This window comes from Odocoileus virginianus, chromosome 15 (genome assembly GCF_023699985.2).
Source record: "Odocoileus virginianus isolate 20LAN1187 ecotype Illinois chromosome 15, Ovbor_1.2, whole genome shotgun sequence".
Taxonomy (NCBI): domain Eukaryota; kingdom Metazoa; phylum Chordata; class Mammalia; order Artiodactyla; family Cervidae; genus Odocoileus; species Odocoileus virginianus.
This window is the reverse complement of record NC_069688.1, coordinates 20,716,827-20,743,459: the sequence shown is the minus strand read 5'-3', so window position 1 is coordinate 20,743,459 and position 26,633 is coordinate 20,716,827. Positions and strand designations below refer to the sequence as shown.

The 26,633-nt window shown below is 43.7% G+C and overlaps 1 protein-coding gene across 4 annotated transcripts in view; it reads right to left on the bottom strand.

Annotated features, from left to right (window-relative positions):
* LYN (LYN proto-oncogene, Src family tyrosine kinase) overlaps positions 1-26,633 on the bottom strand; it is a 106,745-nt gene that overhangs the window by 56,834 nt on the left and 23,278 nt on the right. The window contains exon 1 of one of the 4 annotated variants that reach the window (XM_070477128.1): positions 14,639-14,998. The exons of 2 other annotated variants lie outside the window; for them this stretch is intronic. The gene's annotated coding sequence lies outside the window, so the exon portion shown is untranslated. Of the gene's footprint in view, positions 1-14,638; positions 14,999-26,633 lie in introns of those variants that run through there. One more of the 4 variants, XM_070477131.1, reaches the window with a different exon arrangement.

Sequence of the window (26,633 nt, the reverse complement as noted above, 5' to 3'; positions counted from 1 at the left end):
AAAACAAAGGTACTAGAATTTAACCCCTGAGAACATAAATTTCTTGCCTTTACAAAGTGCTACAAAACAAATTTTTTTTTGCTTTGTTTTGTTTTTATTATGACTTAGCATTTTCTTTTTATGATGACTGATGTATTTTCTTTCTTTAAAGACGGGTGCCTTTATCCCAGCAGTCAAACAGAAACTCAACAAAAACATTTTTTTTTTCACTTCACTGCAACTTCCCAGACTGAATGTGTACATTTGCAGTGCGCTTTCCCAGGAGCTAGTGAATAATGCATCCAGAGGTTCTGAAGTGCCCCCCCCGGCTCCCTTTGGCCTGACCTTGCGAAATGTAAGTGGTCATTCTGGAGTGACCAGAAGCATCTCTAGGGCAGGAGACAGACAGCATGTGGGAGACGAGAGGAAGGTGAGGACTTGCTCGCTCTGACTGGCACAGTGCAGACCAGGAAGACTCTACCAGAGATGGACCCATGCCTGGTGATCAAAGGTCCCTGTCAAAGTGCATCTGAGCCCAATGGCCTTGGAGCTACACTCCCAACCACCCAAGGCCTCTTGCCTGACCGTGCAAGGAGCTCACCTCCAGAAGAGCTGAGTGAGGGAGCCTCAGAAGAGAAAGGAAGCCCCAGGAACATAAGAATGGGTGCCTATGATCCCAGACAAAAGTGGTCTTGAGCTTCCAAAGCAGGTTGAGCTTGGTTCCAGGATCATTCACAGGGACTCATCCCCAAGACAACTCTTTTTTTTTTTTTTTTTTTCATTTATTTTTATTAGTTGGAGGCTAGTTACTTTACTATTGTAGTGGTTTTTGCCATACATTGACATGAATCAGCCATGGATTTACATGTGTTCCCCATCCCGATCCCCCCTCCAACCTCCCTCCCAAGACAAGTCTTATCTGGGCAAACTGGTACTGGTTATGGAGCCTGAGAGATGTACCTTGCCTACCCAAACAGAAACCTTACAGATGCCCTTTGACTGTTTTCCTTTTTCCTTTACTTTCCTTTACTTTTGGAGGCTTTTTTAGAGATGCAAAGTCCAGGGAAGAGTTGCGATCTTTTCTCCAAACTGTTTATAAGAGAGAGAGGGGTCAGAAAAGTCTCCTGGGTATCCTGGGTGAGGAGGGGGACAGAAGAAGAGGGAGCATCAGAACTCAACCCCATGATGAGAACCATCAATTACAACTTAAGTAGTTGTCTTTCTCTACTATAAAGCCCCCGCTAAGATCTAAATCATTTTAGACCAACATTACTGTTTGAACAAAGGTCCATTTAGTCACAGTTACGGTTTTTCCAGTAGTCATCTACAGATGTGAAAGCTGGACCATAAAGAAGGCTGAGTGCCCAAGAACTGTTGCTTTTGAACTGCGGTGCTGGAGAAGGCTCTTGAGAGTCCCCTGGACAGCAAGGAGATCAAACCAGTCAACCCTAAAGGAAATCAACCTTGAATACTCATTGGAAGGACTGATGCTGATGCTCCAATACTTTGGTCACCTGATGTGAAGAGCTGACGCATAGGAAAAGACCCTGATGCTGGGGAAAGATTTAGGGCAGGAGGAGAAGGGGAAGACAGAGGATGAGATGGTTGGATGGCATCACCGACTTAATGGACCTGAGTTTGTGCAAATTCTGGGAGATAGAGATGGATAACACAAGAGAAACTTGCACCTATCGACATCTTGGAAGAGGGCAGAAGAAACAAGAAGGACAACTCTTATCTTGAAGGTGTAGAGTCACGATGGAAAACAGACTGTTTAAAATGGAAATGATTTGACCCCAGTGGTCAACTTAAGGTTGTTTTCCCACCTGCTGCTACTCAGAGAGCCGGAGAGAGAAGAATTAGATATTGTGAAATTTTCTTTTCCCTCCTTTTTCCTTTCTTTCCCTTTTTATTTTTTTGCACAGTTGAACTGAAGTGTGCAAAATCTGCAAGACTGTTTCACAGAAGATGCATCAGTTTTCAGAATTAGAGAGTGGTGATGGTTTTACAACCCATGAGTATACTAAAAGTGTATCAATAAAAAATTAATTTTAAAAAGCCCCCCTCCATGCTGAAATGAGAGACCCAGTGCATTACGGCTGATTCCCTCTTCATTAACTCTTCTTCAAGCCTTTGAAATAAAAATCTGATCCATTTTAATTTACCTCATGTTTGCTGATATCTTTATTCAGTTTGAAACCATTTCTTTATTTTGTGCTTTAAGACCCAGGTGCAGCTTCAGGAAAACCCGGGGATCGGGCAATGAACTATAACATGAATGTGTGGCATAACAATGTGAACCTATCCTGTGACACCAGAGATCTTTCGAAATAACAGTCAGATATGAAAGACGGCAAATCAACTGCATTTTTGGAAATTTAATAACCTGGTACTGTTTTTATCACTACATTAATTAGAGTGAGTCCAGAAAAGAAATGCAAGACAGTTTCAGAGGTAGATGAAGTTCAAATACCTGGAGGTTTGGCGTCCAGCACAGAGAAAGTGGAAGAGAAATCTAGCTCTTGCTTGGAGAAGAGTGGAAAAGTGACAAAAGGTGTGGGGAATTTAGGAACCCAGATGTCTAGCTGCAGATCTGGCCTGGATGGTTCTGTAGTTATGGACAAGACTAAGCTGGTCTCAGGATTCTAATCTCCTCACCAAGAAGTGAAATTGGTGGGCATGGCGCGAGAGAGTATGTCAGCATATATCAAGGGCCTTTAAAATGTATCCACTTCTCAACACAACACCCACACCTCTCGCAATAAGAGATTTCTAAGAAAATAACCAGGTAGTTACACAAAGCTCTTAAGAAAGGGATTTTTATTGTGAGACTGTATTATAATACCATCCAATCAGAAATACACTTGTTTGACATGGAAGAAACCTAAGTGTCCATCAACAGATGAATTGATAAAGAAGATGTGATATATATGTGCATCTATATATATATACACCATATATATGCAACTGGAATATTATATATATATAATAGAAAACTACTGAACCATAAAAAGTATGAAACAATGTCATTTACAGCAACATAAATGGACCTAGAGATGATCATACTAAGTGAAGTAAGCCAGGCAGAGACAGACAAATATCATATATCACGTATGTGTAATCTAAAAAATGACACAAACGAACTTATTTACAAAACAGAAAAAGACAGACATAGAAAACAAACTTTATGGGTAACAAAGAAGAAAGGTGATGGAGAGACAAATTAGGAGTTTGGGAGTAACATATACACACTACTTTGTATAAAATAGATAATCAACTGGACCCACTGTATAGCATAGGGAACTATACTCAGTATTTTGAAATAATTTATAATGAAAAAGAATGTAAATATAGACTATATAGTTATATGTCATTGTCATTTAGTTGCTAAGTTGTGTCTGACTCTTTGCGACCTCATGGACTGCAGCCCATCAGCCTCCTCAGTCCATGGGATTTCCCAGGCAAGAATACTGGAGTGGGTTGCAGTTTCCACCTCCAGGGCATCTTCCTGACCCAGGGATAGAACCCATGTCTTCTGCATTGGCAGGTGGATTTTTTGCCACTAAGCTACCAGGGAAGCCCATGTGTGTGTGTGTGTGTGTGTGTGTGTGTGTGTGTGTGTGTGTGTGTATGTAAAACTATATATAACTGAATCACTTTGCTATACACCTGAAACTAACACAACATGGTAAATTAACTATACTTCAATTTAAAAAAATAAAAAAGAAAAACAGACTTGTTTGGCAGATAATAGGTCATTGGTTAAATAAATGGAGACTAGCTCTTGAAATTCATTTCACCCAAAACCAATTCTCTGAGGATTTTCACCTTACAAGATGATAAATTTACCAAATTTTGTATCTTTTAACTCTTTGTGTAGTGTATATAATTTCATATTTGATGCGATGTTTTAACAGCTTAAGTTTACTGCTGGTTTGCGTTAGTATTCAATAGCTTAAGGGTATAATAATTTTTATCCAATGTAATTGTTTTAAAACCTTTTGAAGAAAAAAAAACCTTTTGAAGGTTTCTATGATGCTCTTTTAAAAGAATGTTCTATTTTTAGAAACTAAGAATTGTTGAGTCTTCTTAGAACTATATTAGCCTTGTGCGTGCATGCTCAGCCATTCAGTCGTCTCCGACTCTGCAACTCCATGGACCGTAGCCTACCAGGCTCCTCTGTTCATGGCATTTCCCAGTCAAGAATACTGCAGTGGGTTACCATATTAGCCTTGATTACTAGTGACTGGTAGCCAAATTATTAAGCATAATTATGAGATAACTGGAGAAATTTGATCATTTATTGAATATTTGATGATAAGGAATTATCATTTTTATGTTTAATAATGGTATTAAAATTTATGTTGAAAATGTGACTCTTTATCTTTTAGAGATTAAAATTGAAATGTTTATGGATGTAATTTTGGAAATAGTAATTAGCTTAAGTGTAATAGGAGATATCCTGGAGAAGGGAATGGCAACCCGTTCAGTATTCTTGCCTGGAGAATTCCACGGACAGAGGAGTCGGGCGGGCTGCAGTCCATGGGGTTGCAAAGAGTCAGATACAACTGAGCAACTAACACACAATAAGAGATATGACTTTTCTGTAGTTTCCTACTTCATTTCTTAACTTTTAGGACAAGTTAATTTTTAAAAATTCCTTTGAACATAGTGGCATGTTTTTTGCTTTGTCTGAGGCTCAAGTCTTCTGCTTCTTTCTCAAATTCCTCTATACACCCTTACTTCCTTTCCACATCTCAAGATTCTTCTAATCCTTTCATGTCAACTGATTTTACAAACAGCCGACAGATCAACGCAGCCTAACTTATCCTTAGAATCCAGACATTTAGCATACCATATGTGTTGGGAATGTTTTTTTAAAAATATTCATTTATTTATTTGGCTGCACCAGGTCTTAGTTGTGGTATGCAGGATCTTTAGTCGTGGCATGTGGGATCTAGTTCCCAGCCAGGGATCAAACCTAGGCCCCCTACTTTGGGAGTGAGGAGTCAGCCACTGGACCACCAGGGAAGTCTCTGTGTTGAGAATGTTTGATCACTTCCAATTAGTTTCTGATCCTTCTAAATTCAAATTTAAACTTAAAATTATAAGTTTTTAATTGCACAACTCTCAGAGTTGATATGCTATTTGAAGAACTAGCAGGAGAACATGAAAATGCCTAAAGTTTCTTTAAAAGTAGAAATAATATTCAAGTAGTTCAAAGAAGCACGTCTTCTGGTAAATTGGAACATTTGATAACTTTATCAAATTGGCCTTCAGGCAACTGACTTTTGTAAAATTGGTCTAGAACATGATACCTCAACAAAAAAGAATAGTAGTAGTCATTAAAATATTGCACATTATATCTGTTGACATAAAAAGATATTCACAATATATTTAAGTCAAAAAGCAACACATATAGCCAGAGGCCATTTTTTTTTGTGAGGAGAAATGATATAAACAGGTAGGAAAAGTATCTAGGAAGAAATAACCTAAACTATCACAATGTTCATCTACAGGTGATGAGTTTGCAGGTATTATGGGGTTTGCCTTTTTCTTCTTACCATATATGTATATATATTTACATGTATGTGTACATGTGTGCTAAGTTGCTTCAGTCGTGTGTGACTCTTTGTGATCCCATGGACTGTAGCCCACCAGGTTCCTCTGTCCATGGGGATTCTCTAGGCAATAATACTGGAATGGACTACCATGCCCTCCTCCAGGGGATTTTCAAGACCTAGGGACGGAACCTGTGTCTCTTATGTCTCCTGCATTGGCAGGTGGATTCTTTACCACTAATGCCACCTGGGAAGCCCTACGTGAGTGTGTGTGTGTATATATATATGGCATATATATAATTTCCTATTCAGATATATATATGTATACAAAACACATATCAGAGTTTGAAGAATCTTAGGTCATGTGTTTAATTACCCTTAATCTAAAATTTTAAAAGATGTTTTTATTTTGTGTAAATTATACATACATATACAAAGTCTCTAGTATATATAAGTATATATATAACATATAATATGCACACACATACATAAACTTGTAGAAAAATGGATGGAAATTTTAAAACAAGAGAATCTGAACCCATAACCTAAGGTCCTTCAAACCCAGAGAATCTGTAGGAGGAAAGAACCTGGGGAGACTCCAACTGGGGCCATTGTCCATCTACATTTGCTAAGATCACTTGGAAATGAAATGTTAATCATGTAGACGGTTACAGATATCAAGAAAAGGGCTCCGTGTCCAGGAGGTGCATACCAGCATGCCCTGGATGGACAGAAAGCACCTGCTGGCTATCTCAAGAGGCGACAAGCACTCAGTTCCTCATGTGGACACAAGAGATAGGTTCCATGGATACCTACAAGCCTTCTTCTCTTTGATTCTACGGCAGTTGGAAGGTCATGCCAAGATCCATGCCGGGAATGAGGTAAGAGGTGGGGAAGGAGTGGGTGAGGCTGGGTAGAGGCTGGGGGCTGAGCTATACGAGAGGAGGCCAGGGTCCTGACTCTCTCGTGACAACAAACCCACCAAACATGCCGGTGACAGTCCCCGGGATTGAGTACACAAAGCTGATCCTATTTGCATAACTCTTAGTTGAGCAATTTCACACAGAGGAAGACACGGGGGATTGCTGAAACAAGTGGGGGTTTTTGGTTTCGTTTCTCCTCACAGTAAAAGGGAACACTATGAAAACAAGATGAGCTAATGGAAAGTTAGGTATCACAGGGAAAACGTGTCATTTCAAGGACCAGAAGAGGAAATTCAAAGCAGAGTCTGAATTCTGTATGCACAACCCACCAAGAAGCAGATGGAACATCAACCTTATTTCCAGCCTCAGAATTTTAGAATCAGTGGTCCAGCCACTTCTCTTTAGAAATACATAAAATGATATGTTTAAATTCTACTTTAAGAGTTAGTCAGGTTTTACTGTACAGCAGAGGGAACTCTACTCAATGTCATGTGGCAGCCTGGACGGGAGGGGAGTTTGGGGGAGAATGGATACATGTATAAGTATGGCTGAGTCCCTTCACTGTTCAGCTAAAACTAGCACAACATTGTTTGTTAACTGGCTGTACTTCAATAAAAAAAAAAGTTTAAGTTGGGATTACATAAATAGATATAACAAAATAGAAATTATTATGAAATTGAGAAAAAGTGAAACTAAGCCCAAGATAGCTCAAAGCTGAAGGTCATATCTTAAGTGGTCTGCACAATTGTGAGATGCAGACCAAAAATCTCCAGAACTTCAGGTTTTCTTGAGGCTAAAGCAAGAGGACAACATGCCCACAGATATAAATAAGTCTGCATCTCTGCAACAGGCTTTCTCAGCCTCAGTACTACTGACATTCTGAACCAAAAAATTATATGTTGTAGGCTCTGTCCAGTGCATTGTAAGGTCATTAGCAGCATCTTTGGCTTCTACCCACGACATACCAGTGACACCCCTGCCCGCTCCACATGGCTAGATAGAACAACAAAAATGTCTCCAATATTTTCAAATGTCCCCCCATGGCAGAAAATCTGATGTTTCAATTACTGGTAATGAGCTTACGTATCGATATGTTCTGTCACAGACTGGGACAGAACAATATGCTTTGTCACTCATCAGAGAAAGGCAGGTCTACTATTCCTTTATAATATGTAAAGCACATTCATAGCCAAAAATTCCGTCCAGTAGATGCCTAGCACTCTGCTTACACACAAAGATACAGACTCACAAACACACATACAGACCTGGTGTTTGTTGGACTAGACCCAGAAACTTTCTACAAGAAAATCACCACCCTGGCTCCATACTTATATACAATACAAACTAGTATCATGAGATAAAACTAGAACAGTTGTTGTTCAGTCACATCTGACTCTTTGTGACCCCATGAACTGCAGCAGGCCAGCCTTCCCTGTCCTTTACCATCTCCCAGAGTTTGTTCAAATTCATATCCATCAAGTCAGTGATGCCATCCAACCATCTCGTCCTCTGTCAAGAACGATAATCACCTCTCCCTCTTATGAAGAAACTAAGGCTCAAAGAAGTCAAGCCAAGAGTAGCTACTAATAGATTCTATTTCCACTGAAGGTAACAACAACGGCAAAAAAGCCAAACATCTATACTGTAAAAGTATAGTAAACACTACAACAAACGGCCTAAAAACTGTAGTGCTGTATGCACAAAACTGTATAGATTATAGTGGAAACACCATTCTGAATAGCATAAAAAATTTAAAAAATAAAAGTATAGTAAACAGACAGACAGCCCAGAAATAGTCAATTTGTCTTTTACAAAGGAGCAATGGCAACTCAATGGAGAAATGACAGTCTTTTCAATAAGTAGTGATGGAACAACTGGAAATGCAAAATGCCAAATGCAAAAGGAAAAGTTAATCTAGATCCAGATCTTATATCTTTTATAAAAACTAACTCAAAATACATAACAGAACTAAGTGTAAAATGTAAAACTATACACCCCTTGGAAGATGACATAGGAGAAAATCCAGCTGACCTTGAGTTTGGCAATGACTTTTTAAACAAAAAAACCAAAAGTATGAGCCACAGAAGAAAAAAACTGATAAAGCTGGACTTGATTAAAGTTGAAAACTTCTGCTCTGCAAAAGAAAATTAAAAGACAAGCACAAGCTGGGAGATCTTTGAAAAACACAAAAAAAGGACTGGTGTCTAAAAAAATACACAAAAATTCTTAAAAATCAATAATACAAAAACAACCCAATCGAAAAATGAGTATGAGATCTGAACAGACACCTCACCAGAGAAGGCAGAAAGATGGCCACTAAGCCTGTGAAAGATGGTCCACATCATGTCATGAGGAAGATGTGGATGAAAACAATGAGATACCACTATGCACCTACAAGAGAGACAAACATCCAAAACACTGACACCACCCAAGTCTGGACAAAAGGCAGAAGGAGAGGACCTGCCATTCACTGCTGGAGAATAAAAATGGTGTAGCCGCTTCGGAAAACAGCTGGGCAATTTCTTACAAAACTAAACACACCCTTAGTACCTGATTCAGTAATTCTACTACTTGCTATTTATCCAAATGAACTGAAAACTTAAGTTCACAGCAAAACATGTATATGGATGTTTATAACAGCTTTATTTATAACTGCCAAGACTTGGACACTACTAAGATATCCTTCAGTGGGCGACTGGAGGAACACACTGTGGTCCAACCAGACAACAAAGTATTATTTATCAACAAAAGGAAATGAGCTATCAAGTCATAAAAAGGCATGGAGGATACTTAGATGCATATTGCTAAATGAAAAAAAGCCAGTATGAAAAAACTACATAATGTATAATCCCAATGCTAAGACATTTCTGGAAGAGGCAAAACTATGGAAGCAGTTAAAAGGTCAGTGGTTGCCAGTGGTTCAGAGAGAGGAAGGAATGAATGGGTGAAACACAGGGGATTTTGTGGGTACTGAGCTATCTGTATGACACCGTAATAGTAGACACATATCATTACACATTTGTCAGATCCACAAAAGGTACAGCCCCAAGAGTAAACCCAATGAAAACAGTGGATCTGCATTCATCACAATGTATTAATATTAATACTGGCTCATCCATTGTAATAAATGCACCACACTATGCAAGATGTTAATAATTAGGGGAAACCAAGAAGGTGGTTGAGTACCACATGGAAAACCCTCTGTACTTTCCACTCAATGTTTCTGGAAACCTGAAGCTACCCCGAAAAATAAAGTATTAATTTTTTTAAAATTTAATAGATTAAAATTTGTGACAGAATGGGCATGGAGCCACATACTTCTGAGTTGATACTTTAGAAAAATGTATCCTCAATTTTGAAATGACTGTATTACCTTAAAATATTTCTGCTGAGAAAAGTTGTCCACAGCTACTAGCATGTCCCTTCCTAGCACCCAATCTTTGCAAAGATTGCAATGATCAAGGGCAGGCTGCTCTGCCTTAATCATCGTTATGTAAAATACAATAGAATTTTGTTAAATCCTCTTAACTGAATCCCCAAACTTCTACAATGATAGTTTGGAAAAATAACTGATAAGAGGTAGAAGTTTACTAATGTTTATTAAAGTCATGTTCCTAATGATATTCCTGTAGCCATCTACAATCAACGAAAGATACAACTAAATTAGACATAAAAAGTCAGAAAGACAGAGACCATCAGATGAGGCAGCCCTTGAGTACACACACATATTTGCATAATGCACAGGATTTTATCAGAAATTAGCAATCCTGAAGAACCACTGCTGTCAATCAACAGTTCAGTAAGTTGATTAAGTAAAAATAGGATGGTAACAGACACTTAAACTATATGGTAGCATTCAAGAGACTCCACCATAGTGTAGAGCTATTGGAATTGAGGATAAGAAAGTGGTTGGATCTGGTGAGTAAAATGGATGGTGGGTGCTAGGAAGGAGGGGTGAGCGTCTGATGCTTCAAAGTGTTTCAGTTGTTTTAGTTTTTAAATGATGTGCAAGTATCTCCTTGAATGATGTGAGCTGGACCATAAAAAGCCTAAGTGCCAAAAAATTAATGCTTTTAAACTGTAGTGCTGGAGAAGACTCTTGAGAGTCCCTTGGACTGCAAGGAGATCCAACCAGTCCATCCTAAAGGAAATCAGTCCTGAAGAGTCATTGGAAGGACTGATGCTGAAGCTGAAACGCCAATACTTTGGCCACCTGATTTGAAGAACTGATTCCTTGGAAAAGACCCTGATACTGGGGAAGATGGAAGACAGGGGGAGAAGGGGATGACAGAGGACTAGATGGTTGGATGGCATCATTGACTCAATGGAGATGAGTCTGATCAAACTCTGGGAGATGGTGAAGGACAGGGAAGGCTGGTGTGCTGCAGTCCATGGGGTCGCAAAGAGTAGGACACAACTGAGCAACTGAACAAGAACAACAACATCTCCTTGAAAGTGACAAGCATCCATTTTTAAAAATGGCTAAAAGAACTCTGTGACTGAATAAAACAATGCTTATAATGTAACATTTTAACAAGACCAGATTAAAACTGAATCCACCTTATGATGACATATGTAGGAACAAGTCCGGAAAGAACTATTCAAATCAAATGAAATCAGAACGGGAGGGGGAGAGAATCAGTACAGTTATTATATGTGATGGGTTTTAAAATTACAAGTGGAAAACAGTTGGTTATTATTAACACAATAAAATAAACTTCAGAAAAATTTTTGTTTAAATCAAAATTAAAATAAAAACACTTTCACACTTCTATGGTCAGTTTTTATTTTTCTCCCTCTCCACTCCCAAAATGTCTATGACAAGCGACACTGCTTTACTTTCATAGAAGTATGATCTTTTTATTTAAAATGGATAACCAACCAGGACCGGTACAGCACAGGAACTCTGCTCAATGCTCTGCGGCAGCCTAGATGGGGAGGGGCGTTGGGGAGACTGGATACACATCTGTGTATGGCTGAGTCCCTTTGCTGTCCATCTGAAACTATCCCAACATTGTTAATTGGCTAAGCATTAGTCACTCAGTCGTGACTCTTTGTGACCCCATGGACTGCAGCCCGTCAGGTTTCTCTGCCCATGGGATTCTCTAGGCAAGAATACTGAAGTGGGTTGCCATGCTCTCCTCCAGGGGATCTTCCTGACCCAGGGATCAAACCTGCATCTCTTATGTCTCCCGCATTGGCAGGCAGGTTCTTTACTGCTAGCACCATTATTATTTTTTAAAATGGTACTGAGTTGTGATAACGAATGCATGTGAAGTGGTTTGGACCTGACTCCCTAGGGAATGGGACTCTGGTGTTCTGCTCTAAGATGGCTGTGAAAAACTTAACTGAGACCCTCAGGGGGTTGTGAACCGAGGGGCTGGGGCCCTGTGAATCTGTAACTTTACACAGTGAGCAGCAGCAGGAGGGGGAAGATGCAGCAGGTGGGTGCTGTCAGCTGAAGCAGCCAGGCTGAAAGAGGGTGGAGGGTGGGCCCCAGCAGGTGCACGTGGCGGGAGGGGGCTGGGGTGCTGGCGCTGGAAACCCACCCTGTCACCTTCCAGGCTGTCCACTGTGCTCTGAGCAGAAACCACTGATTCTCAGGGAGTACTGATGCTGGACCGGATGCCCCGTTGTCACTTCCAGAAAATTCTAAATCAATTAAACAGCATGATGGCTATTCTGTTGAATTTCCATTACTCGTAGGGCAAATTTCTCATTTTCCCCACCATCCTCGTCACCCAGGATCAAAACCTCTGTCATCTCTGCAGTCCCGTTTTATTCTCCATTGGGCCCTCATCACTTTCTGGGTAACCTCGCTGGGTTTCTAGGCTTAGGGAAAGGCACGGACAAGGCCAATAGCGTCATTCTGATGGGTTCCCCCTACATTAGTCTTCTTTCTCTACTAAACTCTGTGTGCATGCTCAGTCGCTCAGTCGTGGCCCACTCTTTGCGACCCCACTCTTGGTGCCTGCCAGACGCCTCTGTCCACAGGATTCTCCAGGCAAGAATACTGGAGTGGGTTGCCATTTCCTTCTCCAGGGAATCTTCCAGACCCAGAGATTGAACCCACGTCTCCTCTGGGTCTTATTGCAGGTGGATTCTTTACCCATTGAGTCACTGGGGATGCCCCCTACTAAACCTTACATGATACTAATGACTAAAAGGTCCACTTTAGATGTGACTATTCTGGGTAGTGTGGTTGCCTCCTGGCCAGTCTCTGTGGCATCAGGCTTTTCCCTACTCTGGGCTCAAATTTGTGAATTATCATCTCATCTTTTCATTTACATTCAGGATCCATCAGACCCACCTTCTACTCTTCACCTGATTAAATAAATGAATTCTACCTTTACTCAGAGGCAAGCTTCAAAACTGAGATGTGCTCTCATTCACCCACTCCTTGCCCACCACTCTGTATTCACATTTCTCCATGGCATGATCACACAAATTTAGCTTCTGGATCTATTTTAGCATCTGCCTTGTCCATCCTCAATGAATGGCAAGTCCCGTGAGAGCCAGGATTTTTGTCAGGTCTGTACCCCGTTGGACTGCCAGTCTGGAGAACAGAGCTTGGCACTTGGAAATGCTCATACATATTCATCATGGCATGGAGGACACAGTAGAATAGATGCTCAGGAAGTGTTAAGACACCATTATTACTACTATACCATCATCTCAAATTCTGCTACCAACATCTCTAGTACTGTCAACAGGAGAAAAATGCAAGTGTTCAGCTTGCCCCACACAGCTCCTCACAGCCTGGCTCCAGTCTGTCTTGCCGCTCAGTGTGACAAGGACAGAAACTTGCATTTACTGACATGGTAGCGCCATTCTGCCTCCCCATGTAGGCCAATCCCACTGATTCTCCAAAGCCTAATTCAGACCGAGTCTTGCCTACATCCTTCTCTCCCTGACCACTTCTCTCCATAATCGATTTGGGATGTAACCGCAAGCCCCAGGGCACCACCAACGGTCCTGTTTTATGTGGGTCTGTAACTCCTGCATCAGTTGCTGTTAATGTGTCTGCATCTGTCTCCTCCGTGGAAACTGTAAACTCCTTGACATACTAACCGCTCAGCCTCCTTGTACACCACCCTGCTTCCACCACTGAGACACACACAGTCCCCTGATCTGGTCACCATGACACAGCAAAACACCTCTATTGAATTGAAACTGAACTTAGAAATTCCATGGACTACGCTGGGAAAGATTGAAGGCCGGAGGAGAAAGGGACGACAGAGGCTTAGATGGCTGGATGGCATCACCAACTCAATAGACATGAGTTTGAGTTAACTCCGGGAGTTGGTGATGGAGGAGGGAGGCCTGGCGTGCTGCAGTCCATAGGATCGCAAAGAGTCAGACTCAACTGAGTGACTGAACTGAACAGATACAGTAGTTTGCAATTAGAAGCAATTCTGTAGGTAGGTCCCATTATTTTTATTAGCCACAATCTATTTGGTTTATAACAGATGATCAACAAATGTTAGTTCCCCAAACTGTTTTAGTTTCAGACAAATCTAGACCATGGCAGCCACCTATTCACTCAGCCTGTGGCCATTCAAACAATCTGGGCTGAAATCTCAACTCAGTTATTTCTCCCAAATGAAGGCGCCAAGGGCTTTAGGATGAGGAAATTTGGGTCCAACCTGACCCCTGTATTTATTAAGAGCCATAAAAACGTCAGCCAGTTACTTAATTGAACTTCATCCTACTCATCTGTACCGTGCAGATAACACTACTCCTTCAAGGGTTATTGTGAGGATTAAATACAACAGCATATGTTAATCCCTCCACCTCAAAACAGTGAACAATGCATAACTTCCCATTTTCTCTTCCCATCCCCCCCAAACAGGGAGTGCCAGATTATAGAGGAGAAAGGCTCATGGGACCTTTGGCACAAACAAAACTGCTAAATAAAAATCACTAGGGAGCCTTTACAAATGTGGGTTTCACCAACTAAAGCGTTACAGTTTGCACAGCACCGAAGACAGGCCTCTAAGGCACCCCACCTTCAGCCCCATCCCAGACTTTTGTTCCCTTCCCTGAGATGGAAGTGGGCCAGATTACAGAACCCTCCCCACTCACAGGGGGCTCCGATCACTGAACTGCTCAAGCCTCTCACTGTCTTACAGCCCCCACTCACCCATCTGGCAGACAAACGAGCTCTGTACTTACAGGTCTTTCTTTTTCAACTGGCTTTGGGTCTCTTCTCTGATTTTGTCACCAAGAGAGTAAAAGCCTGAAGAATTCTATTTTTGGCCTCCAAGTGTGGTTGGCTGAAGGACCCAGAGGACTAAGGGGCAAACAGCGGGGACACAGTTCAGTCCCCTGGTCCTTCACTCCCCAGGTTTACAATGAATGAAAAGGCAGCTTAGGTGCTTCAGACCCCAAGGCCCAAGCCTGCAGCCTCAGCCACCATTTCCGGAGTTCCTCCTGCAACACGGCCCTTCTCTGCCCATCACCCCTCCACCTCCGGGAAGCCCTCCAGCCAGCCTCACGCTGAGCTGGAGACTCAGACGGGCACAGCAGGCCTTTCAAGCAGCCCCAGGAGGAGGAAGTTTCTTGTTCCCACGGGCCTGGGGTTTTTCTCTCTTGGGTCTGTTTTCTCTTTCTGAAACCAGGAAGCTCAATTTGCCTAATGGTTAAACCCAAAAGGATTACAGATTTTTTTTTTCTGTAAGAACCCGCAGTCCCGTGGTCCATCCCTCCTGGTAAAAAGCAACCCGTTTCCAAACCACCCCGACACAGCGGGGCTTTCTGTTCTCCCCAGGGAAGACTCTTTCATGCCACTATTTGGATGAAAAGTACAACATTAACAGATCATTCATATTTCTGTTTGCCCCTCTCACCAAAACGCTAAAAGTGCAACGACTGAATAACATCTCAATTCCCTAAGGAGACAAAACCCACTCTTTCTTTTCTCCCTGCCTCTATTTCTTTCTCTGCTTTTAACCAAACTGCTTTTAGGTTCAGACTCTCACACTTAGATCCCTCACATTTCCGTTCATTAGCCCTGAACGCCCAGCGACTTCTGCTTTTCTTGCAGTAATTGAGGTTCTCCTTCTCGCCTCTGGTTTTTGCTAAAAATGTGCCCTCCCTTAGTAACACAGCCAAACCTTCAACAATCCTTCCTTGTGCCATCAGTCCGGGGCCACTGTCCCCTACCCCCAGGGCACCTACTTCGGGAGGGCTCTTGTCAACATCACTTATGTGTGCTTACTCACAACTGCCTGATTCTTCCCAAAGAATCCTTTCTACACGTGTCGCTCAATTCTTTTTCTGAAAAGAAACTTTTTATTTCGTATGGGAGTATAGCTGATTAACAATACTGTGATGGACTCAAGTGGACAGCGAAGGGACTCAGCCATACATATAATGTATCCATTCTCCCCCAAACTCCCCTCCCATCCATGCTGCCACATTACACTGAGCAGAGTCCCTTGTGCGGTATGGTAGGTCCTTGTTGGTTATCCATTTTAGATATACTGATCTGTACATGTCCATCCCAAACTACCTACCTACCTAGCCCTTCCCTTCGTCAACCATAAGTGTCACTCAATTCTTTTAAGCGTATTTTCAGCTGTGCTGGTGACAGCAGCACATCCTGTGTTTGGTCTACCAATGTGTTTATTAGGCCACAGCTCTTTTATTACTGTTATTATTGGAGTTTAGTTGCTTTGCACTGTTGTGTTAGTTGTTGCACAGCAAAAGGACTCAGCCACACGTGTGCACACATCCTCACTTTGTCACCACAGAGCACTGAAGGAGTTCCCTGGGCGGCAGAGCAGGTTCTTGTTTATTTTACACATAGTAGTGTATGTGTAAGGCCCACTTAGGCCTTGATTCTTAAGCTGAGCTAGGCATTGGATATCATGGGGCTTCTAGGGAAAACACCCAAGCTCCGGTTCTACACCAGACCACTCCAATCAGGATCTCTGAGGGTCAGGCCTGGGCGTCGGTAATTTTAAATCTCCACAGGTGAACAAGTAACTCTAAAAACTTTTTAATCATTCCTTTTTTAAAAAGATTTTCTGGATGCATACCATTTTTGAAGTCTTTATTGAATTTGTTACGATATTGCTTCTGTTTCACGTTTTGGTTTTTTGGCCCCGAGGCCATGAGGGATCTGACTTATCCCACCCGGAATGGAACCCGAACCCCTTGCATTGGAAGGCAGAATCTTAACTACTGGACCGCCAGGGGAGTCTCCAACTCTAAGACGTTTAGGTGGTGGTGAGTGTGATGCAGAAAAGGCAGGGTAACAGGAGGCGAGGGATGGGACGGTTAGTGAGCAAGGTCTGGGTGAGAACATGTTCATGGTGAGGACCCTACAGAAGGGAACAGAACCACTGAGTCCCACATGTGGATCAGAGATGGAGTGGGAAGAGGGCTGGGCTGCCCAGCATCCGAAGTGGGAGGTCTCCAGATGCCCTTGTCCTGAGCACCGCAGACTTGCTTACTCAGCCCTTCCTTCAGCTCAGGGCAGTTTTGTGTAAGACCTCAGCTTCCTTCCAATATTTCCTCCTTTCTGCTTACGCTGTGGCCAGAGCAGGTTTCCATGCGAACCCAAAGAACTACTAATGCCACAGGTTATCTAATTTAGACTCATCTTATTTGTGGAGCCGCAGCTGAAAAATTCCAATCGGGGAATCTGGGGGGAACTGAGTACGGTGGCTACCACTGAAGATCCCAAATGCACTATTCCTTTACCTGGTCTAGACATCCACTGTCTCCTCATTCACAGTACTCGTGGGTCAAACCAAATGTCCATCTTTTCCAGCTCAAATTCCATGCAGCTGGGGTCACGGTCACTTGTTGAATCTACCCCAAGAGACACAGGAGCTGCAGACACCTTCCAGACATGGGCCTCCCCTCAAGGAGGACTCTTTTCTTCCCTTCTTTCTTCAGTTCATATCACCAGCTCCCCCTCCTTCACTCTCAATAAGTTGGACACAATATCATTAGCGTATCCAGTGTGTAAAAATGTTTGAAGAACAATTGCAAAAGAATGACTCTTGCTGATCTCAGCATGCTCAGTCACTCCAGTCATGTCTGTCCCTTTGCGACCCCACGGACCGTAGCCTACCAGGCTCCTCTCTCTATGGGATTATCCTGGCAAGAATACTGGAGTGGGATGTCGTTTCCTCCTCCAGGGGATCTTTCCCATCCAGGGATCAAACCTGTTTTCCTGCATTGACAGGCGGGTTCTTTACCACTGAGTCATCTGGGAAGCCCGTCATCATTCCAAATGAACAGAAACCTGGTCTTTTATTTTTCTGTCTGTATACACACACACGGGCTTCCCTTGGGGGCTCAGACAGTGAAGAATCCGTTTGCAATGCAGGAAACCTGAGTTGGATCCCTGGGTTGGAAAGATCCCCTGGAGGAAGGCATAGCAACCCACTCCAGTATTCTTGCCAGGAGAATCCCCATGGACAGAGGATCCTGGGGGGCTACAGTTCATGGGGTCACAAAGAGTCAGACACAACTGAGCGACCAAGCACAGCACGCGTGCACACACACACGCACACAATGTTACCATCCCCACACCTCTAGGTCAGTGTGCGCTTGTCCCTCAGCGGTGGGGCGTCGTGACATGCAGGACATGGTGAGGGGTTTATACCTTCCTTCACATCTGGTGCTCAGGAATCAGCATCAAAGGCAGGACACCCACCTAGAACCCCTGTTCCAGCGGAACCATCTCCACTGCTCTGGGATCTGCACCCTGCACACACCCTCCCAGAGTGGCGTCAGGTCTGGAAATAAGGCATAAACCTTTCAAAATTACCCCTAGTCATCTGACAAAGTCCAGGAGAAGCACAAAATTTAGCCTGAAAAGCACTATTTTTATTTTTTATTATTTTTTAACTTTTTATTTTATATTGGAGTATAGCCCTGAATATTCACTGGCAGGACTGATGCCGAAGCTGAAGCTCCAATACTTTGGCTACCTGATGTGAAGAGCTGACTCATTGGAAAAGACCATAATGCTAGGAAAGATTGAAGGCAGGAGAAGGGGACTACATAGGACGAGATGCTTGGACGGCATTACTAATTCAATGGACATGAGTTTGAGCAAACTCCAGGAGATAGTGAAGGACAGGGAAGCCTGGTGTGCTGCAGTCCGTGGGGTCACAAAGAGTTGGACACAACTTAGCGACTGAACAACAAATAGCCGATTAATAGTGTTGTGATAGTTTCAGGTGAACACTGAAGGGACTTAGTCATATATATACATGTATCCATTCTTCCCTGGGCTTCCTTGGTGGCTCAGCTGGTAAAGAATCCTCCTGCAATACGGGAGACCTGGGTTCAATTCCTGAGTTGGGAAGAGTCTCTAGAGAAGGGAAAGGCTACCCACTACAGTATTCTGGCCTGGAGAATTCCACGGACTGTACAGTCCACGGGTCGCAAAGAGCTGGACATGACTAAGTGACTTTCACATTCTTCCCTGAACCATCTGAACTCACCTGAACCCCTGGCCCATCCAGGCTGCCACACAACACTGAACAGAGTGAAAAGCACTATTTTAAAATGAGAGAATAGCACACCATGAGAAACACAACCTCATCAATTCCAATTTACTGGTTTCAAAGCCAATGTCTATGGAACTCTTACTGTGTACTTGGTACTGTGTCAAGTTCTTTACACGGATTGTTTCAGTCAATACTTAGAACAGTCTTTCAGATATAATATTATCTCCATTTAACAGATGAGAAATTTGAGGCTCTGGCAGGTAAAGTAACTCCTCCAAGGTGACAGAGACAGTAAACCTTGGAGCCCGAGTTGACTTGCTTGCTCTCAGGTCAGCACCACTTGCCCCCAAAACCCCAAGAGTCCACACCTGAGAGCATGCAGTGCAACTGAGGACCACTGTGCCCCATCACCCACCCAGAGGAGCTGCCCACTGTGGATGGGTAAGACAGGCCCTTAGATGCTGATAGGTAGAGGGTTTCTTAGCAGGTGGGGTGAGCTGTTGGGATAGAAAAACAAGACCACAGGGGTGAGCTTGGCAGAGGGCAGAAGGAAGGAGTGATTACAGAATACACCTCTGAGGGCAGAAACTGGCAGATAGAAATATCTACTTAAGAAACATGACAAGTCCCCCCACCCCACCCCCCACCCCCAACACTTTACAGACAACAGAGTCAACATTTCTGAGCCGGGGAGACTTAAGAAGTCATCTAGACCAGCTACTTCAGCATCTCCTGGGAAATGGGTTACAAACACCACTCCCCAGCTGGACCTGGGGCATCACTGTCTTGTCGGTAAAACAAGGAGACTGCGCTAGTGAATCAGTGGTTCTGGACCTTACCGCAGGTGTAAGAATCGCTGGAGGTTCTCTCAGACCCAGACTGCTGGTTCCACCCTGAGAGGGGCTGGTTCTCTGGGGGTAGAAGGCAGGGGCTTGGTGTTTCTAACCAGTCCCTGTCCAGAACTGCAGAACAAAATCCTAGAAGATCGGGCAAAGGACAGTAAGGGCTGCAGTGCAAAGCAGGCAGCAACCAGTTCTAGAATTCAGAGATCTTGGACCACTGTAATGCAGTGCAATGGAAACTGAAATGAGAAGACAACTTTCAAAAGGAAGAGCAGATAACAGATGAGGCTTCAAGGTGAAGCACAGCCTCAGTCATCAACCCCGGGCTAATGTGTGTTATTATAAAATGGATCTTTTACATTTAATTCACAAACCCATCTGGCTTCCCACATGGCACAGTGGTAAAGAATCCATCGGCCGATGCAGGAGACACAGGTTCAATCCCTGGGTTGGGAAAATTCTTTGGAGAAGAGAATGGAAACCCACTCCAGTATTCTTGTCTGGAAAATCCCATAGACAGACGAGCCTGGCAGGCAGGCTATAGTCCATGGAGTTGCAAAGAGTAGGACACAACTTATCAACTGAGCGCATACACACATCCATCTGAACTCCCCGTCTACGTGGATGTCATTCACTTGTCCTAATTCTAAGCAGGAGAAACCTCGGGCAACAGAGGGTTGAAGCCCCCTCCTAGTCTGGTAGCCTAGGATCCCCCAACACTAAACCCACTGTCATTGTTTACCTTTTCCACATTTTTTTCAAACTGGGTTCCCACGTTACAAACACAATGAACAAGGTCGGGGAGTGAAAAAAAACACAGCATTTTCCTTGGTCTTTCTCCCTTCACCAAGTAGGTGAATCTACCGGCTTTTGTTCTGAGATGGTGCTTTCTCACGTCTGGAGGGGAGCGTGAGGTGGGTGGAGAGGAGGGACGAGGAACACAGGTCACACGGAGATGCAGATGTGTGGGTTCCCTGCAGAATCTAGAAGACACCCCAGGGCTTGGACTGGTGCCTGGACACCTCAGCTGGTCCAAGCAGCGCCCAGTCAAGGCTGCTGGTTGTGCCAACCCACCTACAGGACCCCTCCCGCCCTGAGACCCAAGGGACCGAAGCCTCTCACACATGGAGACTGGAACATTCTGGCTTTTTCTTCTCTACTCTCACTTGAAGGGAACATTCGCTCCCTGAGGTATGGGGTCATCCCAGCAGGTTTCATGTTAATACTTCCGATGCTTCTAGGGAGCAGAGGGCTGGCCTCCTGGGGACACACTGCTCTCTGTGCCTCTTGGAAGTCGGGCCTGGACCCCCTGACTTATCTCGGGACTCACACTCCCACCAGAGCCAAGTTTGAAACTCTCCACCCTGGTTTTCAGCCCTCTTGTTCTCCCTCTACCCCACCCCCAGCCCATCCGCCACGCCACACGGTGCTCTTCCAGTTATCTTTCCAAAAACAACTGCAGCTCTCTGCCATTTCCTCGTTCCTCACACGATGGAGCTTTGGCAAGACTCTCCCTTCACAGCAGCCTACATTCTTGGTTCCACAAGCTGCTCACCTCGCTCCACACACCCTAAGGACCAGCTCCATGGAAACCCCACACCTGAGGGCCCCATTCTCCTCTAACCATCACACCTGCTCCTTCCTGGAATAACAACCCCCACCACCCACCCCACCAGCCCATAAGCAACCTCCTCTTTCTGGTTTCAAATGAAACATTTCAAATGCCTCGTCCTCCGTGCAAAGCCGTCCGGAGCTACCAGGCAGAACTGACCATCCGTCCTGGCTCCTGTCTTGTCCACGCAGCACCGCCAGTGCCCCGGATGCTTTCAAGCCCATCGGCAGACATTCAACAAACTCTGATGAACTGTGTAACTAACGAGGCCACTTGTGTGCCGTTATTTCTCCTCCAATCTCTCAAAAGGATCTTTCACTCACATCTTCAAGATAGTTGGAATTCAACGACTGTATCTTATTTTTAAAATTATTTATCTATTTATTAACTGTGCTGGGTCTCTGCTACTGCATGAGGGCTTTCTCTAGTTGCAGGGACCAGGGGCGACTCTGTGTTACCGCGCCTGGGCTTCTCGTCGTGGTGGCTTCTCTTGTTGAGGAGCACAGGCTCTAGGCGCGGGCTCAGTAGTTAGTTGTGCACAGGTTAAGTTAACCTGAAGCATGTGGGATCTTCCCGGACCAAGGATGGAACTCTTGTCTCCTGCGTTGACAGGGGGATTCTTTACCACTGAGCCGCCACGGAAGTTCTCAATGACTATCTTTTAATTCTTTCACTCAAGCCAGTGTTTTCCAGATTTGCCAGCCCATGAAAATGGCTGGCGTATTTGTTAGAAACACAGATTCTTGGACCCTGCCCTAGGCAGACCCCTGAATTCAAATCCACGTGAAGCAAGTGAGCATTCATAACAAACATTACAGGTGATACTCTTGGTTTGACTTAGGGGACATTCTGTCCCGCACTGGAAGCGGAGCAACTTTGGAAATAGAGCAACAGTCATAAGCCTTATTGACTGTTCATACGGAATTTTTGGTAAAATTGTTTTACTAGAAGATTTAAGTAGAAGGAGTGGAGAAAAAGACAAAGTCATGGCATATGTCCAGTTTTCACTTTTGCAAAACATTCTCTGGATAAGGGGCCATTTTACATCCAAACCCTCTGTAATCAAAATATTTATTTAATCAAGTGGCTTCACCCTACATAAGAATAAAGTCAAGGAGAATGAACTTTTTACAAGGACCACTTTAAAAGAAATCTTAATATCTGTAGTCCAATTAAAAAAAAAGATGTATCTTTTTAATCAGGAAATGCAATACCACAACTGTGCTTGTATACACTTGTTTTTTCTTCATAAACATAGAAATGAGAAGGCTAAAATTCTTATTTAGGCTAAAATTTCAGAAAATACTTCAGTGTAGCATGCAGTTAGTTGTAATGTTTGTTTAGTTACCAAGTCGAGTCCGACTCTTTCGTGACCCCATGGACTGTAGCCCACCAGGCTCCACTGTCCCGGCAAGAATGCTGGAGTGGATTGACATTTCTTCCTCCAAGGGAGCCTCCCAACCCAGGAATCAAACCCACCTCTCCTGCATTGACAGGTGGATTCTTTGCCACTGAGCCACCTGTGAAGCCCAAGTGTAACGTTAGTTATTATAGTTGTAATGTTTGGTGTAATTGTAATGTTGGCTTTTATAAAAGCTGTGACTAAGACACTTCTGCTCCCAATTTATTTTGCCTGTCCTTGGCTGACCACACAGCCACTTCACTGCAAAAACTGTCCTGTTTGTCCTGTTTCATTATGCCTATGGATGGATCCTTAAAGACACACTGCAAGAGAGGCGCATAGAAATGTTACACAATGAACTATTAATAGAAATATTCCATAGCCCAGTTCCTAGGAAGCACATTTCTTTTTTCCCACCATTTCCCTTAGTAGCAGATTGAACGTGTGCAAGTGTTAGTCGCTCAGTCATGCTGACTCTTTGTGACCCCAAGGACTATAGCCCGCCAGGCTCCTCCGTCCATGGGATTCTCCAGGCAAGACTACGGGAGTGGGTTACCATTCCCTTCTCTAGGGGATCTAAATGTTTATTTAGAAAATAGCTGGTCCCAGTCACCTATGTCCTGAACTGCTTTTCTCTATTCCTTTGGAGCAGAGAACACAAGATGGGGGGTGGGGGAGGAGGAAGGGGAGACAGTTGGAGGGGGGGGCCTGTATGGAGAAGCAAGGGACAATTCACGAAATGTCCATGTCTTCCTGTTTACACACCCTTAAACAAGGCGTTCCAGCATCACAACACACACTTCCTGCCCCATCTTCTCCAGCTCAGTAAAGGGCCTCCTAAGTGCTGAGGCTGGAGACCTGGAAGTCATCCTGTACTCCTCTGTCTTACTCCTCAGATCCAGCTCATCAGCAAGGCCTCCCCATGGACATCCACTGCCCGTCCTCAGTCTGACCTCCCGGCTCCAGCCCCATAGCCTCCCACTGCCAGAGAAAACGCAGGACACCCAGCAACACTGGCATTTCACAAAACAGCCAATCATTGTTTAGTATAAGGGCGTACCAAACATTGCATGAGATATACTAAAAATTCATTCACTGCATGCCTGAAATTCAATTGTAACCTGGGCATTATGTATTTGTATTTGTTAAATCTGGCAACCCTCTCTAGGATTTCCCAGAGGGTACTAATGGTAAAGAACTTGCCCGCCAATGCAAGAGATGAGATAATTTGGTTCAATCCCTGGGTTTGGAAGATCCCCTGCAGTAAGAAATGGCAACCCACTCCAGTATTCTTGCCTGGGAAATCCCATGGATAGAGGAGACTGGCGGGCTACAGTCCATGGGGTCACAAACAGTCAGACACAACTCAGCAACTAAACTAAACCACTACGACATACTGCTGATGAATGAATGAATGAGTTTCCTGTCTATAAAACGAGATTTCCTTACATTGTAAGCAGTCTTCACTGCAGCGTGTCCAACTTTCATAATATGTTGACATCCCCAAATAACCTTTTCTGCCCCAAAGTCAGACTTTTCCCTCTCAAACAGTGAAATCACATTCCTGCCTGTTGCACGGAGCTTCCGCCCACCCTCCAAGTTCAGAGTCACCAGGAGATCTGTCTTAGTCCCACCAGGTGATAGATGGGACACTGTCTTATTCGAGCGTTTCATTGTATTTTAAAGTGGTAATTTAAAAAATGTAGTGGGAAGCTAAAAGTCCAAGGTGTTGATAGGAATGCTAGGAAAAGACACGATGAAAATTACAAGGTAGGTTGAAAGCAGGAACTCTTCAGCCTTAAGCAAAACACTCTTTTCAGTGTAAGCTGGTTGCATTTTCTGATGAAGAAAATGCATGCAATTGAGACCATGGATGGAAATGCTGAACACATATTAAAAACTGTGTCTGAACAGGATTATGTAGTTTTGAAATGGTACAAACTGTTCAGCTGTCTGGGAATGGAAGCCCTTATCACACACGACTCTATTTCTGGCTTTGAGGCTCCGGAGAGGAAGAAGGGCCTGCAGGGGACCATCTGTGACTCAGCTGAGAAGCAAGGCGGCCAGGTCCTCCACTGCAGCATGCAAAGACCCTGCCCCTTATTTTATAATCCTTCTGATTCCTGGCAATTGTTGGAGTTTCTGAAGAAGAAAAACATGAGGTCTTAGTTTGGACTTTTCTGAGCTGCTGGAGGAATGGCATATTTGCAGTGGTCCAGGCTCTTTGCGCTGGGTAGATAGGCAACCTGAAGGCGGGCCAGGAAACCGCAGGAGAAGGAGGAAGGGAAGTGCTGAAGGCCCCGTGTCGGGTGGGAGAGCCTGAGAGTTGACTCCAGCAAGAAGGAACAAGAGCAATGAATGCATATGCTAACCAGAAACAGTGGTTCCAGGAAATCGTGCAAAAGGTTCCCCAGTTCAAGACTAAATTTGCACATGGTTTCTTGAGCCATTTAACAGATGCAGCACTGTTTTCTTTGAGAAAGCCTTGGAAAGGTACCAGGCTGCTAGCTGACATGAGGACCACTAGGCGTTCAGCACACAGTCATGGGAGCCTTCCTCACGCGGATGACGGGGGAGGGTGATGAGCAGGACCCTTGGGAGTTCTCGGTCAGTGGAGAAGCAGGCAAGTCCATGCTGACGTGGAGGGCACAGGTGTCCAGCAGAACAGTGTCCACTGCGCTTGGGAGCCGCAGCAGGAAGCAGATGGTCCTGTGTGTCCGGACGCATGTGGCCAACACCTCAGTTAGAGCTGAACTGAACTCACCACATGACACCGTTTTTAGTGTGCTGTTCTTACTGAGGCAAGATATAGAGAGTCTCTTGGAGACGGATGGTGATGAGGGTTGCAGGACAGTGAGAATGTTTTTAATGTCACAGGACACTTAACGGTGGTTAACCCTGGTGGTTCAGCAATTAGGACTCCCCGCTTTTACTGCTGAGAGAGCAGGTTCCATCCCTGGTCAGAGAACTAAGATCCTGCAAGCCAAGCCATTGTGGCCAGAAACTTTTTAACTAAAAAAAATTAAAATGGTTAAAATAGTAAATGTTGTGTTAGGTATATCACAATTAAAAAAAAAGAAGAAGAAAAATAAATTTTAATTATACACTACCCACAAAATGTGTAGAGTAAAATGCACAGATCTTAAATGCTCTGTGAGATCAGTTTTTTGATAATGTCTCCACCCATAATCCCAGTTTCCAAAGCAAGATGGAGAATGGCCATGTTCTGTGTGGACACAACCTCAGCACCCTTCGGTCCACTTCTAAGTCACCTCTTCCCCTTGACCACTGTTCGTGACCTTCCGAGAAACAAGATCAGACAGTATGTATTTCTTTCTGTTTGACTTATCAATCCTTCACTTAATATGATGTTTTGGAGATTCAACCAGTCGTTGTTGGAGCAGTATCTTTTTTTTTTGGTTTGAGTAGTCCTATTTTATGAATACATTCATCCAGCTCTATTGAATCACTCTTCTGATAATGAATATTTGTTTTATGCACAGCATTTTTGTTTTATGTACATATTATGAAAAGAGTTGCTATATACATCACCGTACACATCTTTTTGTGGATATGCATCTTCATCCTTCTTGCATAAATACCCAGAAGTAGAAAGGCTTGCCTGTGAGGCATTTGTATGTGGAATTTTATAGTAAACCACTAAATGGCTTCCTGCAGTGGCTGGACCATTTCCACTCCAGTCTCCCCATACCCTCGCCTTCGCCAGCATGCTGTGATTGTCAACGTTTTTTGGGTTTTTTTTTAATGGACACTAATGGCTCATGGAACCAACGTGAATGATGCCAGAAAAGGGTAACAGCTTTCAGGCAGGGCTACT